The sequence below is a fragment of the Hydra viridissima genome, unplaced genomic scaffold, assembly GCF_058129835.1.
Source record: "Hydra viridissima isolate aposymbiotic clone 2 unplaced genomic scaffold, HvirCarnegie_v1 scaffold_1, whole genome shotgun sequence".
Lineage (NCBI taxonomy): Eukaryota > Metazoa > Cnidaria > Hydrozoa > Anthoathecata > Hydridae > Hydra > Hydra viridissima.
This window is the reverse complement of record NW_028324300.1, coordinates 31,525,186-31,538,538: the sequence shown is the minus strand read 5'-3', so window position 1 is coordinate 31,538,538 and position 13,353 is coordinate 31,525,186. Positions and strand designations below refer to the sequence as shown.

At 30.9% G+C, this 13,353-nt stretch overlaps 1 pseudogene across 1 annotated transcript in view; it reads left to right on the top strand.

Moving 5' to 3' along the window:
- Positions 1–9,710: 9,710 nt before the first annotated feature.
- The window catches only part of LOC149894533 (uncharacterized), a 10,354-nt pseudogene continuing 6,711 nt past the window's right edge, over positions 9,711–13,353 (top strand). Inside the window, exons 1-2 of the transcript XR_016454708.1 lie at positions 9,711–10,169; positions 10,493–10,569. The product of XR_016454708.1 is annotated as an uncharacterized LOC149894533 (transcript). The remainder of the gene's footprint in view (positions 10,170–10,492; positions 10,570–13,353) is intronic.

Genomic DNA, 13,353 nt, shown 5'->3' with positions numbered 1-13,353 from the left:
TCGGTGAAAGCCTCGAATTTGGCCACATTTGGCCCAAATTTCGACTTTTTGTATGGAAATTGAGCCAAAAACGGGGTTTTGTCGCCAAATCCGGTACTTACCAGCCTCTCTGTTGATTGTCTTTGTCATTTTCGTGCTCAGCCTGATAGGTTACAACAGAAAATGTCCAAAGGCTCCGAGAAATCTCGGTGAAAGGCTCCAATTTGACGAAATAATCACAGAATTGACATTACAAGCAAATTCTAAGCATTTCTGTGCATTTGTCGCAAAATTCGGTACTTACCGCTGAATTGGTTGATGCCCTTGGGCATTTTTTTGCTCAGCCTGACAGGATACAACAAAATATGGCCAAGGGATCCAAGAGGAGTCGGTGAAAGCCTCGAATTTGGCCACATTTGGCCCAAATTTCGACGTTTTGTATGGAAATTGAGCCAAAAACGGGGTTTTGTCGTTAAATCCGGTACTTGCAAGCCTCTCTGTTGATTGTCTTTGTCATTTTCGTGCTCAGCCTGACAGGATACAACAAAATAAGGCCAAGGGATCCAAGAGGAGTCGGTGAAAGCCTCGAATTTGGCCACATTTGGCCCAAATTTCGACTTTTTGTATGGAAATTGAGCCAAAAACGGGGTTTTGTCGCCAAATCCGGTACTTACCAGCCTCTCTGTTGATTGTCTTTGTCATTTTCGTGCTCAGCCTGATAGGTTACAACAGAAAATGTCCAAAGGCTCCGAGAAATCTCGGTGAAAGGCTCCAATTTGACGAAATAATCACAGAATTGACATTACAAGCAAATTCTAAGCATTTCTGTGCATTTGTCGCAAAATTCGGTACTTACCGCTGAATTGGTTGATGCCCTTGGGCATTTTTTTGCTCAGCCTGACAGGATACAACAAAATATGGCCAAGGGATCCAAGAGGAGTCGGTGAAAGCCTCGAATTTGGCCACATTTGGCCCAAATTTCGACGTTTTGTATGGAAATTGAGCCAAAAACGGGGTTTTGTCGTTAAATCCGGTACTTGCAAGCCTCTCTGTTGATTGTCTTTGTCATTTTCGTGCTCAGCCTGACAGGATACAACAAAATAAGGCCAAGGGATCCAAGAGGAGTCGGTGAAAGCCTCGAATTTGGCCACATTTGGCCCAAATTTCGACTTTTTGTATGGAAATTGAGCCAAAAACGGGGTTTTGTCGCCAAATCCGGTACTTACCAGCCTCTCTGTTGATTGTCTTTGTCATTTTCGTGCTCAGCCTGATAGGTTACAACAGAAAATGTCCAAAGGCTCCGAGAAATCTCGGTGAAAGGCTCCAATTTGACGAAATAATCACAGAATTGACATTACAAGCAAATTCTAAGCATTTCTGTGCATTTGTCGCAAAATTCGGTACTTACCGCTGAATTGGTTGATGCCCTTGGGCATTTTTTTGCTCAGCCTGACAGGATACAACAAAATATGGCCAAGGGATCCAAGAGGAGTCGGTGAAAGCCTCGAATTTGGCCACATTTGGCCCAAATTTCGACGTTTTGTATGGAAATTGAGCCAAAAACGGGGTTTTGTCGTTAAATCCGGTACTTGCAAGCCTCTCTGTTGATTGTCTTTGTCATTTTCGTGCTCAGCCTGACAGGATACAACAAAATAAGGCCAAGGGATCCAAGAGGAGTCGGTGAAAGCCTCGAATTTGGCCACATTTGGCCCAAATTTCGACTTTTTGTATGGAAATTGAGCCAAAAACGGGGTTTTGTCGCCAAATCCGGTACTTACCAGCCTCTCTGTTGATTGTCTTTGTCATTTTCGTGCTCAGCCTGATAGGTTACAACAGAAAATGTCCAAAGGCTCCGAGAAATCTCGGTGAAAGGCTCCAATTTGACGAAATAATCACAGAATTGACATTACAAGCAAATTCTAAGCATTTCTGTGCATTTGTCGCAAAATTCGGTACTTACCACTGAATTGGTTGATGCCCTTGGGCATTTTTTTGCTCAGCCTGACAGGATACAACAAAATATGGCCAAGGGATCCGAGAGGAGTCGGTGAAAGCCTCGAATTTGGCCACATTTGGCCCAAATTTCGACGTTTTGTATGGAAATTGAGCCAAAAACGGGGTTTTGTCGTTAAATCCGGTACTTGCAAGCCTCTCTGTTGATTGTCTTTGTCATTTTCGTGCTCAGCCTGACAGGATACAACAAAATAAGGCCAAGGGATCCAAGAGGAGTCGGTGAAAGCCTCGAATTTGGCCACATTTGGCCCAAATTTCGACTTTTTGTATGGAAATTGAGCCAAAAACGGGGTTTTGTCGCCAAATCCGGTACTTACCAGCCTCTCTGTTGATTGTCTTTGTCATTTTCGTGCTCAGCCTGATAGGTTACAACAGAAAATGTCCAAAGGCTCCGAGAAATCTCGGTGAAAGGCTCCAATTTGACGAAATAATCACAGAATTGACATTACAAGCAAATTCTAAGCATTTCTGTGCATTTGTCGCAAAATTCGGTACTTACCGCTGAATTGGTTGATGCCCTTGGGCATTTTTTTGCTCAGCCTGACAGGATACAACAAAATATGGCCAAGGGATCCAAGAGGAGTCGGTGAAAGCCTCGAATTTGGCCACATTTGGCCCAAATTTCGACGTTTTGTATGGAAATTGAGCCAAAAACGGGGTTTTGTCGTTAAATCCGGTACTTGCAAGCCTCTCTGTTGATTGTCTTTGTCATTTTCGTGCTCAGCCTGACAGGATACAACAAAATAAGGCCAAGGGATCCAAGAGGAGTCGGTGAAAGCCTCGAATTTGGCCACATTTGGCCCAAATTTCGACTTTTTGTATGGAAATTGAGCCAAAAACGGGGTTTTGTCGCCAAATCCGGTACTTACCAGCCTCTCTGTTGATTGTCTTTGTCATTTTCGTGCTCAGCCTGATAGGTTACAACAGAAAATGTCCAAAGGCTCCGAGAAATCTCGGTGAAAGGCTCCAATTTGACGAAATAATCACAGAATTGACATTACAAGCAAATTCTAAGCATTTCTGTGCATTTGTCGCAAAATTCGGTACTTACCGCTGAATTGGTTGATGCCCTTGGGCATTTTTTTGCTCAGCCTGACAGGATACAACAAAATATGGCCAAGGGATCCAAGAGGAGTCGGTGAAAGCCTCGAATTTGGCCACATTTGGCCCAAATTTCGACGTTTTGTATGGAAATTGAGCCAAAAACGGGGTTTTGTCGTTAAATCCGGTACTTGCAAGCCTCTCTGTTGATTGTCTTTGTCATTTTCGTGCTCAGCCTGACAGGATACAACAAAATAAGGCCAAGGGATCCAAGAGGAGTCGGTGAAAGCCTCGAATTTGGCCACATTTGGCCCAAATTTCGACTTTTTGTATGGAAATTGAGCCAAAAACGGGGTTTTGTCGCCAAATCCGGTACTTACCAGCCTCTCTGTTGATTTTCTATATAGCTTTTGTTTTATTTTTTATATATTTTAGTCGTGTAATTGAATTTTACGGTTGTTTTATATTTGCTTTCAATTTTGATCGGCAGGAAGTGGTTTTTTTGATGTATTTAAATGGTAGTTTTTTTTTTTCAGACGTTTATTGCGGTTTAAAATTAGTTGTATGTTCTTTTTACTTTTTTTTTTTTTTGGTTTTTGATCTCTGAAATTGAAGTTGTTTATTTTTTTGTGTAAAGATATATATTTGTAATCTTATTTTTGCATATTTTCAGTCCCTTTTCGGAACGCTTTAATTTTGCGGCTTTCTTCAAGCTATTTTTTTTTTATTTATCAACTTAATATTTTTGAAATAAAATCATAAAATATTCTTTCTTTAATTGTCTTTCAATGATATCAAACTAATAGTTCTTTAAACAGAGGAATTTTGTATAAGAACTGTTCTTAATAAATTTTTTAAGATTTTCTTTATTAATGTTTTAAGAATTTATTGCAAAGCTGTTATCTATATAGATAATAATAGTAAAACACTTTCTTTTCATGTCATATATATATTTGTAAAATACAAATAATTTACACCCATGATACATATTAATGTCATAAAGAGAAAAGCATTATTATAACTATTCATTATTTTCTAGATAAATAGAAAATAATGAATAGTTATAATAATGAAATATATTTATACTTATATCAGTTAGATTATAGAGTTTCTTAAACAAAACTCTTATATTGAAATGCAAAAGCACTTATGTCAAACGTTTAAAAGAAATATTAGTTCTAAACACGTATTTAAAACATTTAAAAGAAATATAAGTTCTATCCTACAAATAGATTGGCTGAAAAATATAAGTTCAAATGGTTAAAATGTAAGGAGTGTCTACTAATTCAAACCACATTCATATTAAACTCTTCAAGGTAATGCGTTCAAATACAGTTCATAACATCTTTTTGAAGTCATGAATTCTGTAGCTTAACTAATGATCAAACTTGCAATAACGAATCTTTTGATCACGGAAATTTTTACAGCGCCTGCAAAAATACATGAGCATTTTTAACAAGTAAGAACAATTAAACAAATAAAAAAACAAAACAACAACAACTATATTTAAAGATAATAAATACAACATTGAATAACAAAAAAAGCATTCTAAAACCCAATAAAAACAACATATAACAACAACACTAATACAAAGAGTTTAAAAAAATAAACAAAAGTATTAAACAATAAAAGTAATAATCGATTACAAAAATGATAGGGGATAAAATGAATTTAATAAAACAACCTCATTAACTTAAGTCTAACAAGTAAACAACAACAATAACTAAAAATATTGCAAAATTTAACAGAAATCTTAACTAACATTAACAACAACAACAACAACTAAGACCTTGCCCGAAAAACATAAGGAAAAAAAAAAAAAAAAAAAAAATCTCTTGTATACATGGGCGTCCGCAAGGCACACTAAACTTAAAAAACAACAACCACAAAAAAACCGGGGAGGGAAATGGTAAAAGGTCAAAACCTGCAGAAGGCATCCTTATTTGTTACTTTTAAAAAATCTCTTTTATTAAATACATAACACAACATTACCGAATCATTTTCATAAAATAAAGACAAACACCGTGAGAAAATTGATAAACCATAAACAGCATAAGTTTTACAAAGAAATACCAGCACGTCTATGAGAGAATTTGCCGCCTAGGTCAATCAAGCTAGCTAAAGCAACTCTGTAAAACAGCCAAACAAAAACTCAAAAAAGCAAAACAAAAACTTACTCACTTTATTCCTGATATTTCTAGATTTTGAAATTTGAATCACAGAAGCCCTTTTTATGTCTATTTTCAAAGCCTGCTTACGTAGGTCTATTTCCCATAATTAGCTCATTAGGGTAGACCTCTTGTGGGAGGATAGGCATTTGTGGCAGAGGCGAACTTCTATGCCCATTGTTTGCCTTGACCAATAATACACCAGAAAACGGCCCACGTGAATGTACCAATTTCATTCTATGCACGCTGGATCCGCACAAACCTAGGAATTTTCGACATTCACGTGACCAAAGGGGAGGGGGTTATATTTTGGAAAAATTTAACCTCTTACGCTTTTCCTCTCTCTTCCCCTCTTCCTCCCCCTCACCCCTCTTACTTCAGGCCTGTTCGTAGTGCAGTCGGAATTTTTTGTGCAGGCCTAGTTTTTTACGGTTGTAGAGAATTACTCGCTAAGACTATTTTTAAAGAGAAAATGTAATGTTGTTTATGATATATTGTGAATTATTGTTACATGATGTAAGACAAACAAACTTATATAATTTAGAAGTGGAATTCATTTAAAGCAAATAGTATATATTTTTTAATTAAATTTTTATATCGTGCCAAAAAAATGTTGTGTGTATTCTTGTCACAATAATTATCAAAATGAATATATATATATATATATATATATATATATATATATATATATAGTATATATATATATATATATATATATATATATATATATATATATATATATATCGAGTGAAGCTAGTAAAGTATCTGTGCATCAATTTCCAAGTGATAATGTTGAGCGTGAAAAATGGATAAAAGCCACTCCAATCTCTAGTTTAGTTGTTACCAATAATACTATTATCTGTGAGTTACACTGACCTCCATATATTGAAACAGTTATAGTACGTGGAGGAAAACGTCAATCAATAAATGTTCCATCTGTTTGCTATACTATCCTTATCTCAGATTCCAACTGCTGGTCCAACTCAAAGAACTCTTGTAATATCTTTAATTGGCATTAGAAATACATTAAATGATGAGTTTATAAAAATCTTAGCTTTGAAACATTTCATAATGGAGTTAAGCGTAATGTTTCTATTTTAACAATCAATCTAATGATAACTGTTGACACCTGGTCTAAGTTTGATAAGATACTTGAATTTTAAGTTCCTTGAAAATAGACAATAAAAAAGAGGTGAATATGGGACAAAAAAATAATTGGAGACGAAATTTATACATCCAACATAGTTATGTGCTCATTTTGCATATTTTTCATCATCAAGAGATATAAGGCTGGAAGGATACATTTATTTTCATTCTATAGGCACGAGATCCATGACATTCTGATATTTTTTATTGTCATCATTATTGTTATATCTTAAAGTTTTTTTTATTTTTATTATTTATCACTTACTAATGTAATATTTTTATCAAGCTTTTAATTTTTCTTTTTTGTTAATTTTACTTATTCTTCTGTAATACTTTTATCATCTGTTTCAGTTTTTAAAGTTTCTTTTCTTTTTTTTTTTTTCTTCACATATACATTTACTATGCTTTTTTTGTTGTTGCAGGGCTTTTGTTGTTGTTGGTGTTAGTTAAGGTTTCTATTTTACTTTGCAATATTTTAAATTATTGTTGTTGTTTATTATCTTTGCTATACTTTTCAGTTAATGTGGTTATATAATTAAATTTCTTTTATCACTTATTAATTTTGTAATTTACTATTACTTTAATTGTTTATTGCTTTTGTTAAACTTTTAAAACTCTTTGTATTAGTGTTGTTGTTATTATTGTATTTTAGAATGCTTTTTTTGTTATTCAATGTTGTAATTGTTAGTTATCTTTAAATATAGTTATTGTTGGTGTTGTTTTGTTTTTTGTTTTGTTTCAATTGTGGTGGATTAAAAATTCCAACAAAATTCTTGCCAATGAACATTTTCAAGTTATTTTGTTAACATTTTTAAATTGAGCTTACTTTTTTTTTTCTTTTTTTTTTCTATTTTTTTTTGTTTATGTTTGGTTATTTTTTATCATAATTATGACTATCATAGTAAAATCTATTTTATTATTGTTTAACATTATTAAATAAAAATATATATTTTAAAAAATAATATGCTATCATTTGTTAGTTTGATTTAGTATTTTAATTTATTCATAATTTGTTATGAAAAATTTTTATGATCATTATGAGCAAATGAAGTATCAGATGGTGTTCATTTTATGATGCATTATGTGGTCATTTTTTCTTAAAAAAAAAATTTACCATGCAAATAAAATTCATGGTATGACAAAATTGCTCGTAATTATTATCAAATAATTATATGCACTTTTGTCATCTTATCAAGCAATTCATGTGTTTTCGTCTGAAAGAGATGTAAATAAGTGATTTCTGTTAAAAAAAAAAGAAAATAAAGTAAACATTATTCTCTTAAAAAAAATTTATTCATCTTTAAAATAATTGCATTTAGCATTTTAAGGTATCATTGAGCAAAAAAGAAAATGCGTGTGTTTTGTGGTGCAGCAAAAAAATATCTAGCATCAAACTTTACATCGCCTTCACAAATATACATAGACTTAAGAAATGGACATACACTGTTTAAATTCATTAACAATGGCGAATTAGAAAAAACAACTATCAAACAACTCAATAAGCTTTATGGCTTTATGATTTGTAGAAGTCATATTAAACTTCTTGTTAAAGAACCCAGAAATGGTTGAGCAATTTTTAAGAGCTAAATGTTTTGTTGACTTTTGCAATAAACTTTTCTTGTGTCAAATAACAGTATTGCCGGCAACACATTCATTTCAGTTAACCTGAAATTCAAATAACACTATTTCATCTTTCTCAGTTAACTCATCTCCTAAACATACAAGTGTTTTATCATTATCTGGTTCAAGACCATCATTATCCAGGTTAAGAGTTGACCAGTTTTCTCCTAGAACAAAAGTCCTAAAACGGCAGTTAAATATTTTGGTGAGCATTATTGCTACAAAAATGTGAAAGCATAGAGAGGATGTAAAGTTGTTAAGAGAAAATCTTAAGCTAAGGGCAAGATTTAAACATCTCAATGAGACTTGCTCGCAAAGACAAGATAATTAAAAGTTTGAGGAATAAATAAAAACTCCAACATTTAAACTAAGTTGTGTATGCTTATTAATATTTTACACAGTATGCTTATTAATATTTTTTTTATTCTTAGTATTGTTAATGTTTTTGTATTTCTTTTTTATATATGTTGTATATTTTTGATATTGTTTTTTGTTATCGTTATTATCATTGTTATTTTTGTTATCTTTTTGTTTTATTACTATTTTTATTACTTTTTTTTTTTTTTTTGTTATTCTTTTATTCTTATTCTTATTTTTGTAAATTTTCTTATTCTTACTTTTATTCTTGTTGTTGTTATTATTCTGTTTTTCTATTTTAATTATTCTTCTCATTATTTATTGTTATAATTTTTTTTCTTTTAATTCATTTTATTATTTACTTTTATTTTGTCACTTAAATTATTCCTATTATTATAATTATTTTTCTTATCATTTTTGTTAATATTCATGTTTCTATAGTTAATGTTGTAATTTTTCTTCTTCTTGTTAATCGTATTGTTTATTGTAATGCTGTTCCTTTTATTATCATTGTTATCATCATTATAATTGTTTATGTTATCTTTCTTCTTATTTTTATTAATATTGGTTGTTATAATAATATTTCGTTTAATTTAATTTTTATTAAATATGTTCTTATTATTCTTTTTATTTGTCTTGTTTATTATATTCCTATTATTGTTAATGTACTTATTGTTGTTATTGTTACTCTTTTTTTTATATATTTTTTAATTGTTACTTTTCTTTTTATGGTTATTGTAATTATTATTGTTATGGTTGTTATTATATATATTATCATTATTTTTCGTTATAATTATTCATGTTATTTTTGTTTTTCTTATTTTCATTATTACTGTTCCTATTTATATTTTTATCATTATTTTTGTTTTTATCATTATTTTTGTTTTTATCATTATTTTTGTTTTATCATTATTTTTGTTTTATCATTATTTTTGTTTTATCATTATTATTTTTTTATCATTATTTTTGTTTTATCATTATGTTTGTTTTTATCATTATGTTTGTTTTGTTTTATCATTATATTTCTCTTACTTACATTTTTCTTCTTATCATTACTGTTACTATGCTTATTATTATTATTTTTACTGTTTTTTTATTAGTATTTTTATATTTGTTTGTTGTTGTTTTATTATTATCATTACTTTTACAATTTTTGTTATCTTTGTTACTCCTTTTATTTTTGTTATTATTTTTATTTTTTTTTTATATTTCGTATATTTTTATTGTTACTTTTATTACTGTTTTTATTATTATTTTTAATGTTATTTTTATTAATAATCTTTTTTTTTTTTTTTTAATGTTATTATTAAACAGTAAGCAGTAACAGCTACAAAATATACCAGTAATGGAATATTTTGTGGCTGTTACTGTGTGATTTTCTTTAATCTACCCTTGGTTACAGGAATTATTTGATATTGTTATTTTTTGTCATTAATTCATTTTTTTCTAAATGAATATTGATGTAAAAGAATAGTTTCATTTCTATTAACTGCTATTCCTTGGTATATAGAAAGTTAAAACAATCTATAAAATTTAGTATTATGATTAACATAATACAAAAGTCATAATTGTTCTGTACATAATTTAAAGTAATATGTTTTTATGATGAACTGCAGTGGTAGTTCTGGTGAATGATACTGGAAACAGTTAGCTGCAGTGTTTAGCAATGTTTGTGGCAAAAAGTACTATTGAAAAACTGGTTGCGTTAAAGTTGTGGTAATAAAACATTTGTAAAAAAAGAATGCTATTGATCACATAACCTGTTGCTGTTGAATACAAGTTTGTATTTCTAGTGGTCCTATTGTTTTGGTGACAGCTAGTCCATCATCTGATTCCTATTTTCAGGTGATTTTTGTTGACTTTTTTTTCTTTTTCATAGCCCGTTACAATAAGTCTGTTTCACTATGGTTTACTATGCAAGTAGTTTACTCATAAAAAGTTTGCTTTTATCATAAATTGGGTTTTAACTATTTTTACATCAAAGTTTTAATTTCTTATTTTTCAGGTAGTTCATCAATTAAGTAATGATTATAATCAAGTACTGAATGTGCTAATTTTCCCATGGCTTACTATAACTTTTGAACTCAAAAGAAATTATAGTTTACGCAAATTACTTTCTGTTGAGTCAATTTCGAATATCATGTCTTGCTTTTCATTTTGTTTTTCAGCCCATACTTTATTGAAAACAATTGAAGTTGTTGTGATAAAACCTATTAATCCTATTCTCTTTGCAACAGTAATACAGGTACTCTGTAAAATTATTTTCTTCCATTTAAAATTAGTTACTTCTTTAAAGAAATTAAATTGGGCTGATTATTACTTCAAAATATATAGTTAAGTTAATGTTGTGCTTATTTACAGCTAATTCTTCAATATTGCATATTTACACTTCTACTTGAGTAGTGCAAATGTATGAGTATTTTTTTATCAGTACATTTTCTTTGTTTCTTAACTTTGAATTCTAGTGCATACTAAAAATTTATTTCTATGCAATTCTTTTATTCCTACTTTGTACACTTACTTACTACAGGAATGGCAGTAAAATTTACAGTATTTCCCAGAAATAGCAATAAAATGAGTAAAACTCGCTTTTCTCAGCCATTTTGAGTGGAGTATCTTAAAGTATGTGACTGACTCCTCTTTTTCCATTTTATTAATGTAGTGAAACTACATTTTTTTTATGAATGAAACAGAATCTTTAGACATCCTTTAGCTTTTGCAGATAAAGCGTGTCTGAAATTTTGCTTTCCCTGAAACCATGTTTTTGTTAATGAGTTTTAGTGCTAGTGTTTATCAATATTGCAAAAATGAAAGAATTTTTATGAAGTTGTATTTTAAAAAAAGAAAGTTAAATCAAGATGCTTTTAATAAAAATACAGAGGAGAAAGTCCACTACAACATGAAGATTGCAAGCATCAAAAAATGGACAAATTTATATTTATTCAAATAATTAAAAAATTGTGCCAAATGAAGCTTTTTATTCAAATTAGTGAATATACAATGCTGCTCAAAAATTTAGCACACATTAGATTTAAGTTTCATTTTTCTTCTTTTAATTGAATTTTTAAGCAGTAAACTTCTTATGCCTTTTCTATTTTTTTTAATTACAGTTAATTAAAACAAACCTTATATAGAAAAAAAAAAAGAAAAAAAATTACTTTATTTTAACCATCTATTTTAAACTTAAAAAGAGACCGTTACTTAAAGCGGTGTAAAAAAAGCCGCGCATAAGTTTAGCACACTTGCACTCCTATTGTCTTTTAACTGCCGCTTTTTACTTTTTGGCGTCAAATTTTTAATAAAAAGTAAATTTAACTTTCCTTTTTTACATAATAATTAAACAAAAGTTTCTAAGATATTCATAGTATGTATTACCTCATTTGAAATAAACTTGGTATTTTTCGCTTAAATTTTGTCCACAATTTCACCAATGAAATGGGAAAAAAATCAATCAGCTCTGAAATAAAACAGAGTATTGAAGGACTACATCTTGGTGGTTTCAACAGTTCTGAAATGGCTCGAACTCTTAAGTCTGTATCTCGTTCATGTGTACTCAGAACAATTCAGGAACTTGAAAAATCTGGTACTACTGCACACAAAAACCGATCTGGACGACCAAGAATATCTCCGATGATAATAGTTTCCATAGAGTTGCAAGAAAAAACCCTAAATACTCAGCCAAAGAGATTGCACAAGAAGTGAACTTGGCTCTAAAAAATTATTTCTCAAGACAAACTGTAAATTTTATTTAGGATCAATTATTTGCTGATTAATTGATAATTTTTTTTCGCAGCGAATTTATCAATTAATTAGCAAATAATTGAGTGGTTTTTTAATCAAAAAATTCATCACAACATCATCAGGCAGCTTTTAATTCATTAAAAATCAACTTAAAATATTGTGAATATCAAATTAATTTCAATTGCGTGCAAATGGTTCGAAAATCAGTTTCTAGTGACATCAAATGGCAAGTTATTGGTATGGCGCGGACAAAAAATCACACAAACGTTCAAATAGGCAAAATACTTAACATTTCTGAATTTTGCATTAGAGAAACCATCAAAACCTGGGAACTTACCAAGGATGTCTCCAACATGCTGTGTACTGGGAGACCATCCAAACTCAGCAACCGTGACAAAAATGGTATATTCAGAATGAGCAGAGAAAACCCCACACTCAGCTACAAAAAGCTAGTACAAATCTTCAATGAGTCAAAAAATAATCCAAAAGTTAGCAGAGAGCTTGTGAGACGAACATTGTCGGACAAAGGTATTGGAACATACATAGCTGCTAAAAAACCTATTCTTTCAATCACGGATAAACGTAAACGACAAGTGTGGTCCAAAGAAAGGCTGGACTAGTCTGTAGAACAGTGGGCAAAAGTTATTTGGAGTGATGAAGCTAATTTTCAAGTTGTAAACCGCAAGGGAAGAATCTATGTCAAAAGATTTGCAACTGAGAAATATTCAGACAGGTTTTTGCAACATCGTCAACAAGGTGGTGGAGGTTCGGTTGGCATCTGGGGATGTTTTTCTCACAAAGGTACAGGCTTCTGTGAGGTGTATGAAGGCCGAATTAATCAATACACCTACAAGAACACATTGGAAACGTGTTTAGTTCCATCAATCAGACACTTGTATGGCAGAAGCAAGCAATTCATCTTTCAACGAGACAGGGCTTCAGCTCATACAGCACACTCAATCAAAGAATATTTTTTGAAAAAAAAGTTCAATGTGATGCCCTGGTACCCTAGATCACCAGATCTCAATCGAAAATATTTGGTCTTGGATCGACAATCAACTGACATACCATGAAATTCAATCAGCTCAGCATTTAAAGCAACTTTTGAATGAGTACTGGCTGAAGGTACCTCGCGTGATGTGCATGAAATTAGTTGAATCAATCCATAAACGAGTTTATCTTTGCTATAAAAACAAAGGAGGACACTTCAAATATTGATTTTGTTTTTTTTTTTAATTTTTTGTTCCAATGTTGCAATTCGTTTAAACTTTTGTGCTTCTTATTTTTC